The 14,471-nt window shown below is 37.2% G+C and overlaps 1 protein-coding gene across 1 annotated transcript in view; it reads left to right on the top strand.

The window, feature by feature from the left end:
• Positions 1-14,471, top strand: part of LOC150081763 (alcohol dehydrogenase class-3-like) — a 97,490-nt gene that overhangs the window by 70,491 nt on the left and 12,528 nt on the right. The window lies entirely within an intron of this gene.

Below are 14,471 nucleotides of genomic sequence, written 5' to 3'. Positions count from 1 at the left end.
ATTTAATTAAAATTGGGATAAACCGAAATTGACCTTTTTTTATTTTGCTTGTTTTTCATATATATATATATATATATATGAAAAACTTTTTCATATATATATTACAGTGCTTTTTTTTGTAAAAAAAATAGGTGCCTGTACTCATTCTTTGCTATCAGGAAAAATTGAAAATTAAAAGGGTATGAAAAGTACTCTAAAATGTTTTTTTCCTGATATTGTTACTTTTGTAGTAATGTTTTTGGAATAAGAACAACAAATTTAGTACATTAACACAGTTTATTTAAGCATAAATTTATTATTCAAATAAATAAAAAAATAAGTAAAATGTGAGTAAAATAAGTTAATAAATTATTTGTGAACTGCTGAGCACTGGGCACTCAGGATGAAGAGTCTGTAGTCACGAATGGTAGTTAGTGTAGTATCTCAAATAGAGAGCTTTATGGTAACTGAAAAAAAGTTTCTAGTACCCCGGCTTGGCCTAAAACTGAGGAACTAACAAACGTTGTCTGTTTGAGTCTTTCCAGTTGTGAATGACACGGGTGGGAGAAGCAACTCTGACTTCTTCCTGGATAAGCAATTAAAGTCTTGAGGGAGAAGCAACTGGCAGTTGAGGGCCCATCCGAGATTTCGCGCAGGCGCCTCCCCATCACCGCCGCCTCACAGAGAAGTAAGATATTACTACTGTGTGTGCTGCCTCAACGCTGGCTCTCTGAGTACCTCCTTGCCGGGACAACTCTAACTTTGAAAATTATTAAAAAACACTTCTCTTCGCAAAATTTATAAATGACCTTTATAGAATTATTAACTAACTATTTAGCAACCTTTTTGTCACCAAAAGCAGAGTTACTTAGTACAAAGAATCAAAGTGCAATAAAAAATTGATTTTTTAATTTTAACACAAAATGTAAATGATAGATTTCAATCGGAATAATTTTCCCTAGATAAGCATTGAATAACGCATAGCTAATGTGATTTTTAAATTTTTAGCTCCATTAGCGACGGAAATAGAGGGAGGGACACGAAAATTACTCAGTTTCCTGTCTAGTGCTGCCATTTTTAATTTTTAAAATATTTTAAAATTATATTTTAAACCTACTCGTTGAGCTCTTTCCAACGGTGTATAATAAGCTATAGGTTGTTGACAACATTTTTTATCCCCACCCCAACATTTCACCCCCCATTTCTCAGACAAATTTTTGTCAACAACGATCAGTATGGCATTATGTTGGCCCACATGATGTACAAAACCCTGCAAAATTTCAAGTCAATAGGTTGAGTGGTTCCAGAGATACAATGCAGTGACAGATGGACGGACAGACAGACAACCGAGTGACATTATACTTCGTTAGACTATGGACCCTAAAAATAATAAGAAAAAATAATTTCATAATAAAGTTTTTGTAGAATATTCCAAATTTTTATTAAGTTTTCATCCGACAGACACCCATGCCGACTTCTTTTCTTCCTCTTTGTGTGTCTCTTGCGGACGTTTCCGGAGCAGCTACGAATCGACATATTTTGCTCGATCAAGCGGGTGAGCGGTGGGCCTACAATTTTAAGAAACAGTAGTGAAGAAACTGTTTTTGTCGTCAACAAAACTCTGGTTGGGCTGGCGATCAGATTCATTTGTGAAAATCCTCGTTCACATTCACTCGATGAAAATGGTATCGTACTCAGAGCATCCATCAAATGCTTCAATTCTTCCGAAACCATCTTTTCAATTGGATACCCCCGAAATCCACGAATTGCATTTAACTGTAACCTAATTGACTAACTTCATTTTCACCAAATGCCAACAATTCATGTTTAGAAGGTTTTAATACCTTTGTTGTCCTCATTTTCCTTCTCCCGTCATCGATATTGTCACTAGTTCTTTGAACAAGTTGTTAAATTTGAATTTTTTGAAACTGTCCAAAATGTCAGTGTCATTTGTGGATATTCAGGTACTGTAAACAGAATTCGAACATTCAGGACCACATAAACAGAGAGAGAGAGAGAGGGAAAATTTAGGGACAAATGTGGATAACGCACTTCCATGAAACAACAGATGATTATTTGTGGGAGTAAAAGAAAATCATTATCATCATCATCAGCCATTTTCAATCCACTGCAGGATGAAGGCCTCTCCAGCAACTTTCCAGTTCCTTCAGTTTTGTGCAATGGCCATCCATTTACTACCCACAAACTCATGAATTTCATCTATCCATCTCCGCCGTTGTCTTCCAGGTTTTCTTCTAGCTCCTCTTGGGTACCATTCTGTTATTTTCTTAATCCATCTGTCATCATCATGTTTCGAGCTATGTGCCCTGCCCAAGACCATTTTAGTTCTTTCTTCTTCTTCTTCTTCTTCTTCTTCTTCTTCTTTGGTCCTTAGCTGGCAGCTGGGGGAGGCGGTTGGCCACGCAACCAGTATGCTGCTGTAGGTGCCGCAGGGTTTCGGACTTGCTCTGTGATGTTCTTCCATACCTTACGATCCATGGCTTCAGTCCTGGCCTGGTTAAGGTCGAGACGTCGGCTCTTCAAGTCATCTTCCACTTGCTTGGCCCACGTTTTCCTAGGCGCGATCCGTTGGATGCTCCATTGGGTGGGTCGTTGTCTCCAAAGGAGTGTGGATGGTATTCTGTTCGTGCCCATTCTACATACGTGGCCAAACCATCTGAGCCTTCGCTTCTGGATTTGGTCGGCAATGGTTGGTTGCTGTTGGCATCTGGCGCGGATGGTATCATGAGTGATGCGGTCGCGAAGAGAGATGCCCAAGATCTGCCGCAGGCATCGCATTTGGAATACCTCAAGTTTGTTCAAATCTAACTTGAGACAAATCCATGTTTCCGATCCGTAAAGAAGAATGGGCAGGATCAAAGTCCGGAAGAGTCGGATTTTAGTCTTTGTGGAAATGTTGGTCCTCTTCCACAGACACCATTTGAGCGAGGCGAACGCAGTGGCCGCCTGTCCAATTCTGCTGTGGATTTCCATGGTGGATGCAACTTTCTTCTCCTGGACCAGCGACCCAAGGTATTTAAAGTCCTGCACTTGCTCGATCTGGATGCCTTCGAGATAGATAGTGGCTTGCGACCCATCTGTTGTCAGGGCCTTTGTCTTACCAGCATTGATCTTCAAACCGTATGGCCGGGCAATGCGGGCAATGTCGTAGAGGATGTCCGTGGCTTCAGCGTCGTTACCAGCAAGGATAGCACTATCATCACCAAACATCAGGTCAGTCACATAGTGATCCTTGTCATATTGTATGCCTTTGTCTGTTTCTGAATGCTTGCCTCATAATGGCGTCGACCACGATGTTGAAAAGCAACGGGGAGGCTACATCCCCTTGGCGGACTCCAGTTTGGATGGCAAATTCCTCAGATAAATCATTCTGGATGCGCACCTGGCTGGTTAAACCGTTGTATGCAGTTTGGAGGAGTGTGATGACTTTTCGAGGTACATGTTCAACCTCTAGTAGTTTCCATAAGGCAGGCCGGTGGACACAGTCGAAAGCAGACTTAAAGTCAATGAAAACAATGACGGTTCGCTGTCCACACCGGATCCTCTCCTCCATCAGCTCTTTAGATTTGATAAGAATGTCTTTTACTTGAGTTTGCTGTCTAATCCATGTGTTTCTCTTTTTATCTAACAATCCGATTCCAAATATAATTTGTTCCATTCTTCGCTGTGTAGTTCTCAGCTTCTCTTCCATTCTTTAGGCGCCTCCGTAGCCAGGTTGGAAGGAGCAGCAGTGCGTAGCATACGCTTCTTGATTAGACTGGGGTTCGAGCCCGTCACCACCAAATACGGAGGATGCGGAAAGGTCAGGGAATGACCACCGCATATCCTAGGAGCAATATGGCCTTAGTTGATAATGCTCCTAAAAACCAAACAACAAACAACAACAAACAATCCATTCTTTTGGTGAGTGCCCAAGTTTCACTTACATAAGTCATGGTGGGGAGTATACATTGGTTCATTATTTTACGTTCCAGACAAACTGGGATATTTGCTCTTCAGTATGTGACTATATTTCCTGAATGCTATCCATCCAAAATTTATTCTTCTCTTGACTTCCAGCCATTTATCATTATTACAGCTAATAACTTGTGCCAGATAAGTATATGACTCCACCTTTTCAATTACTGCTCCTTCAATCATAATGTCCCTTTCTGTGGCGTACTTGTTCATCATTACTTTTGTTTTAGCCATATTCATCTTTAGTCCAAAATCCTTAGTAACTGTGCATAACTGATTATGATTTTCCTCTAATTCTTTGGGATCGTGGCTTATGACCACAATGTCATCTGCAAATCGTAAATGGTTTAGGTACTCTCCATTCACATTGACTCCTTTCCGTGACCAGTCTAATCTTCTGAAGGCTTCCTCAAGGGCAGCAGTAAACAGCTTCAGAGATATTGTCTCCTTGTCGAACTCCTTTCTCGATTTTAAATTTCCTACTGTCTTTGTCTAGTCTAATAAAGGAGGTAGCGTTTTCATATATTTTCTTCAAAATCATAATATATGGGGTATCTATGCCTTGTCTTTCCAGTGCCCGAAACATTGCCTTATGCTGTATGGAGTCAAATGCCTTTTCATAATCGACAAATGCCAGGCATAATGGTGTTTTATATTCATTTGCTTTCTTCATTAGCTGTGATATTACGTGAAGGTGATCCATAGTTGAGAATCCTGTCCTAAAGCCAGCTTGCTCTTTCGGTTGATTGTCATCAAGTATTCTTTCTAATCTGTTAGTAATGACTCTTGTAAACAACTTGTAGATGTGGGATAACAAGCTAATTGGTCTATAATTTCCAATTTATGATTTATCTCCTTTCTTATGCAGCAAAACTATGATTGCATTAATCCACTGCTTAGGCATTACTAGAAAATCACTCCATCCTAATTCTCGAACGGGGTGCTTAAGTTGATTCACAGCGGTATCCAACCTACGGCTCACAAGGAAAGTGAACCAAAACAGCATTTTAAATTTTGTTAATTATCAAACAAATGTTCTCATTAAATGTTTTGTTCAGTAAATGTAATTGTGTATTGTACTTAATAAAAGTTTCGAATATTTCGATTTTACTTTTACATGCAACAAGATATGGAAAAAGGAACACACTAAAGAAATCTAACTTTGAATTTTTTTTGAATATGGCCCCTGTATGGGAAAAATTTGGTCACCACTGCAGTAGAAGGTGGACCAGAGCCCATTGGGAATCTGCTCACTGCTGACCAGCATGAGTTCTCCATATGTGGGACAGATGGTCGGATAGGTTTTGTCAGGTACCACTAAGTTGTAGAATGGTAATCCCTTTCATCATCATCATCAGCGCCTTTTCAATTCTGATGATAAGAGAGCTAAAATCCCTTTAGGTCTCTTAATTTGTGCAGCTGCCTAAATTGCCTGAAGGCCAGAAATGCGAATAGTACGTACTGAGTTAATTCTCTCCTAATCCATTCTTTATATGAAAATATTCTTCACTCAACGGAAAGAATTTTAAATGTAACTTCAAAGGGGAATTCAAAATAATTCGCTATAAAAGGACTTCATTAAACAGAGGTCCAACTGAGTAATTTAAAATTATAAAAATGGCTATACAGTTTTATATGGAAAATATCTTAACAATAGACAGTGAAAAATGCAAATTTAGTTAAATCATTTTAAGCTCATTTGAACAGTAGGGAAACATGAAAAAAGTTACAGAATATTACAAATTTCGAAGTGCACTGCATCCAAATGTCACACGACACTGTTAATAAAGGTGCCTTTACGCCATACCATTGCATACCATCCCAAAAAAAGCACTGTATATATATATATATATATATATATATATATATATATATATATATATATATATATATATATCAAGTATTTATAAATGAAAGTTTGAGATATTTGGTCATTACTCAAAAGAAAAGTTGATCAATGCCAATTTTTGTCATGTTGTGTTCTGTGGTCCCCATAAAGTTTTAGGCGCCTCCGTAGCCAGGTGGGAAGGAGCAGCAGTGCGTAGAACACGCTTCTTGATTAGACCGGGGTTCGAGCCCGTCACCACCAAATACGGAGGATGCGGAAAGGTCAGGGAATGACCACCGCATATCCCGGAGCAATATGGCCTTAGTTGCTAATGCTCCTAAAAACCATATAACAAACAACAAACATAAAGTTTTAGGCCACTCCAAATCCATAGTCTTCCGCTTCCTTCTTTCTGAAATATACAGGGTGTTTTAAAAGGCACTAGTCATCCAGTGCTTATTTGTTTGGTTGTTTGTCATCTGGAGCTTTTTGTCATATTTTGGGTTAAACTTTTGAATTTGATGTTAAATTTGGAAGTGTTGCCATTTAGACTCTATAAATTTTAAATTAAAATTTTGTGTAATGAACTGCTTCTTTTTTTTCAATGAGAAAGTTTTTCCCTGTCTTCTGCATAGTCTAAAAATGGCATCTGAATATTTCAGAAAGTGATGATCTTTTTAGACTAAACTAAAAATGGGGAAACAACTTTCCCATTGAGAAAAAAGCAATTTATTAGGCAAAATTTAATTTATAAATTGTAAAATTTGAACAAGTAAAACATTTAAATACCTCTGAAATACAATTTCAGATATAAAAAAATGCAGATATGGAGAGTACAATAACAAATTTCAATAAAATGAATGGTGTTATTAGAAGACATTTTTGTAAATATATGTCAAGAGATATACAATGACTACTTCATAAAATAATCTCAAAGCCAGCCCCTGTTTAATGTTTGACTCTGAAACTTGGATCTTGAAGAAAAAATATAAAAGAAGGTTGGAGGCACTACAAATGAGATTCATTCCTTAGGCTGCTTGCAGGGTACTCATTGAGAGACAACATCCCAAATCACACCTTTAGAGAACGTTTTGGCATCAGCAATATAGTGGAAGGCATTACAAGATATAGAACACAGTGGGGGGAACACGTAATGAGAATGACTGACAGCAGACTACCTAAGAAGGCTCTGTTTTTATAGGCCACATGGATGGAGGAGAGTTAGAAAACCTGAGAAAAGATGGATGGGCCAATTCGAGTCTCAGTAAGGACCTTAATGGCCCAATCCCTGTTTCATAGTGAAGAAGAAGAAATCATAAAATCTAAATGATAATTTAGATTTTACACCTAGTCAATTTTAACATAAAATTCAGGCTTAAATCTGACAAAAATAGTCAGATCACAAATAGTCAATATAAAAAGCAAGTTAGATATTTCAGTGCATTTTAATTGAAACATCCTGTATATTATAGATGCTAGTACTGTACTGTAATACTTTGTCCTATAGCATTGCTCTTAATTGTCAATCCATAAAAAAGAAAGTGTGTCATATTTTCAATAAGTGTTTATTGGCCCCTGGAAAGATTTAAGGTCCAGTTCTATTTTCATAGCCCCTTCTCCCCCAATTTCCCCTATACACACACACACACACACACACAGAGACAGAGAGAGAGAGAGAGAGAGAGAGAGAGAGAGAGAGAGAAACGTTGCTATAAATTTGGAGCAGGAGCTCTGATTCATTTTAACATTTCTGTACTCATTTAGAGTATTCATCTGGACTTTTATATTAAATTTCATACTGATAGGATAACTCATTTCCCAAATGCATCTGCACCGCTTTAGAAGTACTGCTACACACATCCCACTACATGTGTAGGTGCCTCCATAGGAAGGAGCAGCAGTGCGTAGCACACGCTTCTTGATTAGACCAAAGTTTGAGCCCGTGATCACCAAATACGGAGGATGCAGAAAGGTCAGGGAATGACCACTGCATATCCCTGGAGCAATATGGCCTTAGTTGCTAATGCTCCTAAAAAAAAAAAAAAAAAAAAAAACCTACATGCATATCTATCAGTTTAACTTCGTATGAAGTTTTGGTAAATCTTTCTAGAGTATAGCATTGAACTTTTTATCCCCTAATATATTTAATAATAGTATGTATCTGAAATGCAACTCAATGTGTATGTAACCATTACCTTCAGTTAGCCTTTATTTGGGGTATTGTATTGTTTTATACTTGTATGCACAATATTGTTTTTTATTTATGCTTTTTAAATATTTATGCTGGGTGAAGAAGGGCTGGAAGAATACAAACCATAACTTTCAGTTTACTAACCAAAGTTTGCAAACAAGTGACTTGCATTTTGAAATAATTAGTTTATTGGTAAGGAAAGAAGACAAAATTATTACCCAAGCTTTAATGCAACTGCTAATTGGTAGTTCCACTTTGTTCTCTCCATTCTAGCAGGCTCAGAGTGATTTTGGTAATCTTACAGTGTGTTCCAAGTTATATTTATTTCTTCACATTTATACTACTTGCTCTTTATTTCTGTACTTACTAAGTGCTTTTTTGCTACAAGGAGTCAGCAAATTTTCCAGAAATGGAGTTTAATCTTTCTAGAGTAATAATAAAACGTCCTAATAATATGCTCAGTGACTAGCCAGCCAGCAAGCTATTTTCCTCATCTCATCCTAAAGTAACTTTCTTTTATTTATTCTTAAATTAATACAACTGGATCAGTTGGTTAATTTTATCCCCTGATGACTTCTAGTTTGGCCACTTGGTGACAATGTGCCTGTCTCCACATTGGTGGGGCCAAAGACCTTGATAAAAAGCTGAACTACCAAGAGCTAAAAGGGGGTTACAAATACTCAACGTCATGGGCTACTAGTCCCATCATGCTGTAGAAAACAAGATTATCATAACCTGTCCTTTGCCAAAAGGCAACATAAAGGCACAGACAAAGATGTATGTGTCTCATAGACATCCTGTTCTTACTTCCTAATAATATGCTCACTGACTGACCAGCAAGTTATCAAATTTTTTAAAATTTGATCCAAAAATTCTTAGAGAATACTGCTAGACTACCATATATAACTTAAATCAGAGATGACCTATCTTTTAAAACAGCACAAACATGGGCACTCTGACCAACTACAGTACTTAAAAAGAGCTGCAACAAAGTGGGACCTTCTGCATGTCTCAAAGAAATTGCACAGGAACTCGCAGACCAAATTGTCATTCAGGCAGGAGATAAATGTCAACAGGGATTTATGCATGCATGCCCAGTGAATGTACATGTGTGTTACCTTAAACATTTCAAATGTCAGCAGAACAAGAAAATTTGAAAAGGGACTGGATGTTATTATCCATAATAGTGATGAAATAACTCGCATTGATTAAAAAGAAAAGAAAAAAAAAGTGCATGGCTGTACCTTCAGAAGAAAGGCAGTCAGTGAAGTGTGCCATAATTGACTGGGGAAGTAAATTCTGAATCAGAGATTTATTTTTACCTCCAGTTTGGATATGAATTTTTCGCCTTGTGGATGTGAAGAATTTATTTAAATTTAAAGAGTTATTAGACAAATATGTAGAAGAAATAGGTAACTATAACGAGAGAAAGCAACATGAGTTACATGTAGTTATAAAATATGTATTATTATTACCTATATGGTGCAAGGAAGCCTGAGGCTTATGCTGCACCAGCCAAAAAAAAAAAAAAAAAAAAATTTCTGAATTACCCTGAGAGAGAGAGAGAGAGAGAGAGAGAGAGAGAGAGAGAGAGAGAGAGAGAGAGAAGAATGGTGATTTCCAGCTCAAGACCCTGGGTGTGCCAAGCCCCCGGGGTATAAATATATATATATATATATTTATTTATTTATTTTTTTTTTTTAGTAAATACCAACAAATCTTATTAGAGCTAAAAAAAAATTATCTAGTGATAAGTGATCAAACAAACTTTACAACTTGCCATTAGATGACTTTATTGATAGATCTTTTCCTTCGTTTATGATATATGCAATCTTGTGCCATTCATAGTCATGACCACCGAGTGTTATAAATGCACATTTCAATTTATTAATATTTATCCATAATTATTAAGTAATAAATATTAATATTATTTGTATACTAATATAAATTGGCTAAAGCACCTGGCTCAGTGCAGGTTGCAATAATTAACACAACACATATGCAAAATAGTCATTATTTTAGTGGAGATATGTTGGATTTTTGTGATTAGCATTAGTGGAGGCATATGATGCAAGAAAGCAAGCTTATGCAGCATCAGCCAAAAAAAAAAAAAAAACACTTCCACTTCACCCCTCCATTCGGACGAAATACCTGTCCAGCTAAGCCTTAAATTTATTTAGGCTGTCAACTTCCACAACAAGGGATGGAAGTCTGTTCCACCAACCAACTACCTGCTGGCTAAAGGCAAATTTCCGCACATCTATTCTACATCTGTCTTTCCTTAATTTAAATTTATGCCCTCTCTGGTAATTATTCTGAGCAAGAGGAAGAATCCCATCAACATTGAGCATGCTCAGACCATTAAAGGCTTTATACACCTCTATGAGATCACCTCGCCAGTGCCTAGTCTCCAGACACTGTAATTTGCAAAACTTAAGCCTTCCTTTGTAAGAGCAACCCTTTATTCCATTCACTAATCTTGTTGCCTTCTCTGTACTCATTCCACAGCTCTACATCCTTCTTGAAATGAGGCCTCCAGACCTGTATACAGTACTCAAGGTGTGGCCTGACCGTTGCCTTATACAAGGGAATAATCACCTCCTTATCCCTGCTAGAAAAATTCCTGTATATCATTGACAAGAACCATGAGCTACTCTTGCCGTCCGTCTGCACTGCTCAGAGAGCTTCATATCTACCTGCACAATTACCCCCAGGTCCTTTTCATTCTCTACCACTGTCAGTGTAGTACCATAGAGTTGATATGTTGCTCTGGGGTTGCTGTTTCCCATTTGTCAATGTTAAACTTCATTTGCCACCTCTCAGCCCATCTGCTCAACCTTTCCAGATCCTGTTGCAGCAGCATAGCATCAGTAGTGTCCTTAACAACCCTGCCAACCTTTGTATCATCTGCAAACTTGGACATTAAGCCTGATATACCATCATCAATATTATTTATAAATACGGAAAACAATAATGGACCCAACACTGAACCCTGAGGGGACTCTACTAATAACATTAGTCCACGATGAGCAGTGTCCATTGATTACCACTCTGTCTTCTCCCCCTCAACCACCCCTTTATCCATAGCAGCAATTTGCCTCCAATGCCACACTGCTCTAATTTGTGCAGCAGTCTTCCATGTGCAACAGTATCAAAAACCTTTTTAAGATCCAAGTATATAATATCAAAGTTATTTCCTGCATCCAGTTCTTTTGTGACTGCATCATAGTATCCAATCAGATTGGTCAGGAAAGACTTTTCCTTAACAAAACCATGCCGTGTCCGAGCTATAACTGAAGTCTTGTCTAGATGATCCTGCAGTGCTTCTTTAACCAGTGCCTCCATTACTTTTCCTGGAACAGAAGTTAAACTCACAGGTCTATAATTATTTGTGTCAGCCTTTGATCCTCCTTTGTGAATTGGGGTCACATTTACACATCTCCTGTCTATGGGTACCTCCCCTGAGTCCAAGGATGCTCTCATAATTATGGCTAAGGGTTTGCTTACTTCCTTTGCTGCCTACTTTAATATAACTGGATAGATCCCATCCACCCCAGGTGCCTTTCTTGTGTTTATCTTCAACAATTTCTCCTCCACTTTACTCTCAGTTATTACAAGATTATCTAGCTTACTGCGAGAGTTGAATACACCTCTGGCATTCCCCTCACTGAATAACTCCTCATGTGTGAATGTCCATGCAAAATATTCATTTAGTTTGTTAGCTACCTGAGCAGGATCATCAACAGTTGAACCATCGATATCAAGTTTGTTATGTTTGCTATTTGGTTTTTTTAGGAGCATTAGCAACTAAGGCCATATTGCTCTGGGAATATATGCGGTAGTCATTTCCTGACCTTTTTCCTCATCCTCCGTATTTGGTGGTGGTGACGGGCTTGAACCCCGGTCTAATCAAGAAGCGTGTGCTACGCACTGCTGCTCCTTCCCACCTGGCTATGGAGACGTCCACGATATCAAGTGAACCAATCTGATTCATCCCCTTCCTTCTAGAGTTTACATAAGTAAAGAACTCTTTGCTGTTTTTCTTTGCATCCTTTGCCAAAGATTTCTCGTAATCTGCCTTCGCCTGCCTAACCTCCTTTGTAACTTGGTTACAGATCAACTTATATCTGTCATAGTCTTCTATGTCACATGTTAATTTATATGTAAATGATTAACTTGTCTGTGATTCTGTGAACACTTGTCTGTGTCATCTTATATTTATAACCAACAACTTATCTGCAAACTTTGACATTAAACTTTAATGTCAAAGTTTGCAGCTGATACAAAGGCTGGCAGGGTTGTTAATAACAGTAATGACAGTATGCTGCTGAAGAGGATCTGGAAAAGTTGGGTAGATGAGCCGAGAAGTGGCAACAGAAGTTTAACGTTGACAAATGCAAAGTACTGCTTGTGAGTAGCAGTAACCCTAGAGGAATGTAACAACTATGTGGTGTTACGCTCAGGGTAGTGGAGAATGAAAGAGACCTTGGGGTAATTGTGCAGTCAGATATGAAGTTTTCTGAGCAGTGCAGACAGGCTGCCAGAGTAGGTCATGGGGTCTTGTTAATGATATACAGGAATTTTGCGAGAAGGGATAAGGAGGTGATTATCCCCTTGTATAAGGCAATGGTCAGGCCAGACCTTGAGTACTGTATACAGGTCTGGAGGCCTCATTTCAAGAAGGATGTAGAGCTGCTGGAATGAGTACAGAGAAGGGCAACAAGATTAGTGAATGGAATAAAGGGTTGCTCTTATGAAGAAAGGCTTAAGTTTTGCAAATTACAGTGTCTGGAGACTAGGCACCGGCGAGGTGATCTCATAGAGGTGTATAAAGCCTTTAATGGTCTGAGCATGCTCAATGTTGATGGGATTCTTCCTCTTGCTCAGAATAATCACCGGAGAGGGCATAAATTCAAATTGAGGAAAGACAGATGTAGGATTGATGTGCGGAAGTTTGCCTTTAGTCAGGGGTAGTTGACTGCTGGAACAAACTTCCATCTGTTGTTGTGGAAGTTGATAGCTTAAATAAATTCAAGGCAGAATTAGACAAACATTTGGAATTAATGGATCAGTGAAATGGGAAGGGTGTTTTTTTTTTTTTTTTTTTATGGCTGATGCAGTATATGCTTGCTTTCTTGTATCATCTGCTAATGCTAACTGCCATGACAATTTAGTGATCCACTTGGATCACAGAATGCCATGGCAGATTTTTTTTATAAAAGTCAAAAATAAGGTTACAATTTAACATTTCATTACACTTCATTCAATTTTTCTGTCAAAAGAATCGAGGAATATTTGGGGAGAAAAAAAAAAACCCACATCCAGATTTCATCACATACCTGAAATAATAAATATTGGATAGTCATTTGCATTAATTACTTATTTCATATTTAAAAAACTCTAATTCTAATTAATATCATTAACTTGATTCCTGGTTGAGGTTTTTTTAAATATATGATTTATTTTTGAAATAATATATGATTTCTTTTTATAGATACAAAATTTGAGCCAATACTGTGAACAAAAACACATATTCAAGAAGTTTTGATAATGTATAATAAATTAATAAATATTCATTTGTTTTTTTCTTTTTAATTTGCCCAAATTATTAATTTTCATTCAATATAAGAGAGTTGAAGGACAATCAGCAGCAACTGATCCTAGGGAAAACACTGTACATAAAATACATTGAATGAATATAAATTGTAACTTTAGTTAAATTAACATAATAACCCAATAAATCCAGATGTTTCTAGGAACTGTGTCCCATTCTTCTGTGGATAATAAATAACCACATTTTAAAACATTAATGTGATTTAGTCTTTATTCATGTTAAAAATTTTGTTACTAGTTATGTATTATTCACAGATAGGGGCATTTTTCCCAAAGACTTCGGATTTGTTAATGTCATTAAATAATTATTTAATTAAATTAGCATAATTAATTAGTTACAATTTATAATCATTTAGTTATAATAAAGTTTTTTTTCTTTCTAGAATCAAATATGCTTTGTAAAGCAAAGGCTTGCAGGTAGTTAATGATAATGACTATGATATACTGCTTCAACAAGACCCCAATAAATGATTTTATTGTGCTGAAAAATGACAGTTTAAAATACAGTCTGGTATATCTCCGACATAAAGAATTTTGTTTGATACAATGCTCTCATTATTTTATTATATAAAGCATTTATTAGGCCATAACTTTGGTATTATAAACAGTTTTGGAGACATTTCAGGATGGATGTGGATCTGCTGGAAAAGGTGCAGCAAAAATCAGCAAGGTTAGTTACTGGCATAGGAAAGTACTCCTGTAGGGAAAGACTGTAGTTTTATTTGTGTAGGGATTTGAAAGAGTTGACGAACTAAGCATTGGGATAATTTTTTTTTTCTTAGCATTAGCATTAGTAGAGGCATATGATGCAAGAAAGCAAGCTTATTCAGCATCAGCCAAAAAAAAAAAAAAAAAAAAACACACACCACTCCCATTTCACCC

This window comes from Mastigoproctus giganteus, chromosome 8 (genome assembly GCF_048544385.1).
Source record: "Mastigoproctus giganteus isolate SK-2022 chromosome 8, ASM4854438v1, whole genome shotgun sequence".
Classification (NCBI taxonomy): domain Eukaryota; kingdom Metazoa; phylum Arthropoda; class Arachnida; order Uropygi; family Thelyphonidae; genus Mastigoproctus; species Mastigoproctus giganteus.
Note: the sequence above shows the minus strand (reverse complement) of the source record. Positions and strands in the feature narration are given on the sequence as shown.